This window comes from Colius striatus, chromosome 1 (assembly GCF_028858725.1).
Source record: "Colius striatus isolate bColStr4 chromosome 1, bColStr4.1.hap1, whole genome shotgun sequence".
In the NCBI taxonomy this organism is placed as follows: Eukaryota; Metazoa; Chordata; class Aves; order Coliiformes; family Coliidae; genus Colius; species Colius striatus.
In genome coordinates, this window is record NC_084759.1 from 181,926,741 (window position 1) to 181,932,907 (window position 6,167).

A 6,167-nucleotide genomic window follows, 5' to 3' on the forward strand; every position below is an offset into this window, starting at 1 on the left:
CTAACGGGGTAAACCTATCTGGGCCTCTGGTGTGTCACAGGTAAAAATTTTCGTACAGTTCCACATATGTAGTTGCTCACCGGGCGACCTTATGGAGGTTTTTGTATTAACTACACTACCGTGAGTCTTATTCTTTTCTCCTTTTAACTGTACACACCATTTTACAGGACCCAGATAACTATATGTTTCTAATAGACTGGGTCCCCATATCGTTTCCCATTAATAATTATTTTCCCTTAGAGTGACATTTTGACATACCTCCTCATCTTTAGTGGTTTCAATTTGTACGATCGTTGAAATCCCGGGACAGGGTTTGTTCGCCGGGAGATTTCTCAAACATTTTTTAGCCTCTTCCTCCCATTTATAATACCTGGACGTCCCCTGACACTGCTCTTTTGTTAGGGTCTGAAACAATTGACAAACTTCCTTCAACCGGGTACACTTCTTGGTTACTGTTTTACAGCTCCAGGTTACAGTGATGTTTACCGTTGGCAGTGTACCGAGTGGGCTAATTCCCCAGAGTATGGGCTCCCCAGCCGCCTGTGGGAGTGGCAAACATGCAGTGATTGTAGATGCATTCTGGACCCTTCCAAAATCCCTAATTAACCCAACCACTAGATTATCTTGCCCATGGGGAGCTTGGTAATTACCGCTGGTTCCTAAGCAGACGTAGCTTAAGAGGATTATCAGTTTTCTCCAATGTCCACTCATTTGGATGTATTTCTGGTCGCGCCTTTTTTACGTGCGAGGCGTGAACCCAGGCGGCTATGCTGTCCACCTTCACTGCCGTGGGAGTGGTCAACAATACCAGGTAAGGCCCTTTCCACCTAGGTTCAAGATTCCCGGATCGATGTCACCTTACCAGCACCGTGTCCCCGACTTCAAATTGATGAGGAACTGCAACGTCACCTGGAGTATAAGTGTCTTTCAATTGTTTCCAAATCTCCTTCCTAACTATTTCCAGCGCCTTCAGCCAGGCTACGAGAGGGAGAGGGGGAACAATACCATCATCAGGACGTGCCCAGCTCCCCAAAGTCTCATTAATGGGCGGGGGCGCCCCATACATAATCTCAAAGAGGGTCAACCCCGTGGGTCCCGGGGTATTTTGCGCGCGGAAAAGAGCAAGGGAGAGAAGGGCTGTCCAATCACCCCCGCCGGTCTCTGTAACCAACTTAGTTAAAGTCTCCTTTATAGTTCTATTCATCCTTTCTACCTGTCCTGAACTTTGGGGCCGGTAAGCACAATGAAGCTTCCAATCAATCCCCAGTTGTTTGGCCAGCCCCTGACTTACCTGGGCGACAAAGGCAGGTCCATTGTCTGACCCAATTACCTTGGGGACTCCGAACCGAGGTAGAATTTTTTCTAAGATTTTCTTGGTCACCACCTGAGCCGTTTCTTTTCTTGTTGGAAAAGCTTCTACCCAACCTGAAAAGGTATCTACAAACACTAGCAAATACTTATTACCATGTTTGGCAGGCTTCACCTCAGTGAAATCAATTTCTCAGTAAGAACCGGGGCGGTCCCCCCGCAATCTGGTCCCTTTGGGTCCCTTGCTGGACCCGGCATTTGTTATCGCACATGCTCGGCAGCTATGAGCCACTTTCTCGGCTAACCTGCGCAATCCTGGTATCGTATATTGTGATTTAGTTGCCAAGACAGTCATTTTCTCAGGTCCCAAGTGGGTCAATTGGTGGACACGAGTAAGGTAAGCCACACTCTCTTCTTCAGACTGGATGACCTTTTCTCCGGTTTCTGAGCTTCCCACCGAGGTGAGTTCTTTGATTTTGGTCAGTAGGATCATGGGTCCTTGGGCCGCCTCCTTGGCATGTTTATCGGCCATTTGGTTTCCTTTTGCTACAAAATCTGTTCCTTTCTGGTGCCCAGGACAGTGTATAATGGCTGCTTTCTTCGGAAGATGGATGGCTTCCAAGAGGTTTAGTATTTCCTCCGTGTTCTTTATGTCTTTTTCCCCCTGAGGTTAATAGTCCTCTCTGTCGATAGATGGCGCCGTGTACATGTGCTGTTGCAAAGACGTACCGGCTATCCGTGTAAATGTTAATCAGTCGCCCTTCTGCCAATCTTAGGGCCTGTATCAGGGCTATTAATTCAGCCTTCTGTGCTGAGGTCCCTTCAGGCAAGGCACTGGCCCATACGACCCTCTTCCCATCTACCACTGCTGCTCCGGCCTTTCGCTTACCTTCCACGAGGTAGCTACTCCCATCTGTGAACCACGACTGCACCCCTGGCAAGGGCTGGTCTGAGAGATCTGCCCGAATACCAGTCTCTTCTGGCAGTATATTCTCACAGCTGTGGACAGGGAGATTCCCTACCTCAGGCAGCAGGGTGGCTGGATTCAGGACAGCCGGTGGTGTGAAAATGATACGATCTGTCAACAGCAGGCTTTGATAATGGGTCATCCGAGCATTCGTCATCCAGCGATCTGGTGATTGTCGGACGATACTCTCCAAAGTGTGGGGAGCTACAATAAAAAGTTGCTGGCCAAAAGTTAGCTTGTCTGAATCTTTTACTAATAAAGCAGTAGCAGCAATCGCCTTTAGACACGAGGGCCATCCACTAGCGACTGGATCCAGTTTTTTTGATAAGTAGGCCACTGGGCGTTTCCACGGACCAAGGGCCTGAGTCAGAACCCCTCGGGCAATCCCATTTCTTTCATCGACAAATAGAGTGAATGGCTTAGTTAAGTCAGGTAATGCCAAAGCGGGGGCCTGCAATAGGGCCTTCTTTAAGCTGTCAAAGGCTTTTTGATGATCTTTTGTCCAAACAAACTCCCCCTTTTCTTTCGTGAGTGGATACAATGGGGTGGCTAGGGTAGCAAAACCCAGTATCCACAATCGACAGTACCCTGCCGTCCCTAGGAATTCCCTCACCTGTTGTGGGGTAGTTGGGGTGGGGATTTGCATTATGGTCTGTTTTCGGGCTTCTGTGAGCCATCACTGCCCATCCTTCAGAGTGTATCCTAGGTATGTTACCTCTGTCTGGCATAGCTGAGCTTTCTTTGCTGACGCCCGATATCCCAGCTTTCCCAATTCAGTCAGGAGTTCCTCAGTCCCCTTTTGACAGCTCTGTCGATCTGGGGCAGCCAATAACAAGTCATCTACATACTGCAGCAGGGTTACCTGGGGGTTCTTGGCTCGGAAGGATGCAAGATCTCTATGGAGGGCCTCATCAAAAAGCGTGGGAGAGTTCTTGAATCCCTGGGGCAGTCTTGTCCAAGTAAGCTGCCCAGTCCGGCCAATATCGGGGTCCCGCCACTCGAAGGCAAATAAGAGCTGGCTATGGGGGTGCAAGCGTAGACAAAAGAAGGCATCTTTCAGATCCAACACAGTGTACCACGTTTGCTCTGGTGGAAGAGAACAGATTATAAGGGTTCGGCACCATGGGATGTATGTCCTGGACCCTCTTGTTGACTTCTTGGAGGTCTTGAACCGGTTGGTAATCATTGGTTCCTGGCTTTTTTACAGGTAACAGAGGGGTATTCCATGGAGACTTGCATGGGACTAAAATCCCTTGCTGTATAAGCCTTTCCATGTGGGGGCGTATTCCCCTTTGGGCTTCTTTAGTCAAAGGATACTGCTGAATCCCAATGGGGATTGCCCCGGATTTGAGTTCGACCACTATAGGAGGGACTTGCTTTGCCATCCCCATCCCCCCTGTCTCCTCCCAGGCCTGAGAAAATCGAGTCAGCCAGTTTTGCATGTCCTTCAGGGGCCCTTTACCTTTTTGGTAGAGTCTATATTCTTCTCCCAGATGGAGTGTTAATATGAGGGTCTGAGGTATCTTATCGCCCCAAGTCAATTCAGACCCAACCGAGGTAAATTTGATTTGAGCTTTTAACTTTGTTAACAAATCCCTTCCCAAAAGAGGGGTCGGGCATTCAGGAATTACTAGAAACGAATGAGATACCTGACTTTTTCCAAGGTCTATAGTTTGAGAAGTAGTCCAAGGATACATTTTTTGTCCGGTGGCCCCGATTACCAGAGTCTGTTTTTCTTCTGTTTTTCCCATTGGTTTCTTGAGTGCAGAATATTCAGCTCCTGTATCGATCAAAAAGTTAACAGGAGTCCCTCCCACACTTAAGGTTACCCTAGGCTCAGGGAGGGGGGCCGAGCCCCGTCTCCCCTAATTTTCTTCGTCTTCCAAGGTCATGATTTTCAACCCTTTCTTCTTAGGGCATTCCCGGGCCCAATGTCCCTTCTCCTTGCAAAATGCACATTGATCATTTCCCAAGGGCGCCCATCCTCTTCTGGGTCTCCTTGGCCCTTGCCTTTGACTGCCACCCAGGTTCTCTCTGCTCCTTGTTGCTTTCCCTCTTGTATTACTGTAGTTAAAATCCTAGTTAAATTCCTATCCTGATGCTTCTGTCTTCTTTCTTCTGCTTCCTCCCTTTCCTTTTTTTCTCTCTCTTGTTTCTCCTCCTCCGTTTCTCTCTTATGATATACTTTCTCAGCCTCTTTTACCACATCCCGAAGAGTATAGTCCTGTAACCCTTCTATATGCTGCAATTTTCTTTTTATGTCTGGGGCAGACTGCCCAATAAAAGACATAATAACAGATGCCCTCTGCCCCTCTGATGTCGGATCAAAAGGAGTGTATATCCGATAGGCTTCCATAAGCCTCTCGAGGTACACAGAGGGAGGTTCGTTAGAACCTTGCATAATTTCCCTTACCTTAGCCAAATTAGTAGGTTTCCTTGCAGCCCCCCTAAGTCCTGCCACCAGAGCCCGGCGATAGATGAACAGCCGTTCCCTACCTGCTGCTGTATTATAGTCCCACTGCGGCCGCGTCAAAGGAAAAGCCTCATCAACTTCTGCCGCCGTCAGCGTCGGTCGCCCGGCAGGATCATGAACAGCTTTTCGCGCCTCTGAGACAATTCTTTCTCTCTCTTCGGTGGTAAAGAGGGTGTTTAGTAATTGCTGACAGTCGTCCCAAGTCGGTTGATGGGAGTACATCAGAGATTCGACTAAACCTGTAAGAGCAGCAGGATTCTCCGAAAAAGGAGGGTGATTAGTTTTCCAATTATATAGATCAGATGAAGAAAAAGGCCAATATTGCAACACCTGCAACTCATTTTGGTCTGCCGGGGGTGGCCCAACTGCTCGAAGAGGCAAAGTGACGGTCGAATCAGGCCCATCCGCCGATGCCCCCCTCCAGCTGCGGGTGCTGGCAGACGGTCCCCCCAGCAGGCACTTGAGGGGGGAGGGGTGATAAGGAGGGGGCTGAATTGGTTCCGGCGGTGGCGCCGTGGGCCATTCAGGAGGCCTTTCTATTTCAGGGTAAATTTTGGGCGGTTCTTTTTCATTTTTCTCACTTTTCTCCTCATTATCTCGGTCAGCCCTTTCCCCCGTATTTAATGTCAGGGCACGGACTTCTGCGGGTAAATCCATTAATCCCCGAGGAGGGAGAAAAGGTCTAACCCAGTTAGGGGGGTAGAGAGCCAGGTCCTCCCATACTGAGATGTAAGGTTCCTGGTCCGGGTGCCCTCCCTTGATGTTGGTATAAATAATAGCCTGGACTGCTCGAATGGTTGTGATATCAAAAGTTCCAGTCCGAGGCCAGCCCACTTTAAAGGTGGGCCATTCGCTTTCACAATAGACTTGCCATTTTCCCTTTTTTACAATTAACGATAAATTCCGTCCACTAGCCCTAACGTCCGCCCAATGGTCCAGAATCAAAGATAAAGGAGTAGATTCAGCTTGACCCATTTTACTCCAATAAAAACCAAGACTTCCTAGCACAAGAACAAAAAACACTAACACTGAGCCTATTTCCAACCAACTTTGTTTACACTCAGAAAGCAAAGACCGAAGCAATACTTCAGATGGCCTGAGGCCTCTCCTTCCCATTCAACAAAGACTACAATCGCCTGTTAAAATACCGATACCCGACACCTCATTAACAGAAACAAGACCACAGAAACAAGACCAGCGGTTCACTGAATTCCGGGCAGTCAGACCCTCCTGACTCCCTTCCACCCTTGAGGCGTCCCTCAGGGCTGCAGCCTGCGGTTCCGGACACGTCTATCCCCGCAGTCACTGAGTCCTCACGGTCCTCAGTGACAGCTGCATCAAAATACCAACGGGATCCCAAATCACCAACACACCAAGTGAGCCAAAAGTGGGACTTGAACCCACGAGTGGGACTTTAAC

General features: G+C 48.8%; 1 pseudogene; it reads right to left on the bottom strand.

The window, feature by feature from the left end:
- Positions 1 to 646: 646 nt before the first annotated feature.
- On the bottom strand, positions 647 to 5,723 carry LOC133628843 (uncharacterized; annotated as a pseudogene).
- Positions 5,724 to 6,167: the final 444 nt, after the last annotated feature.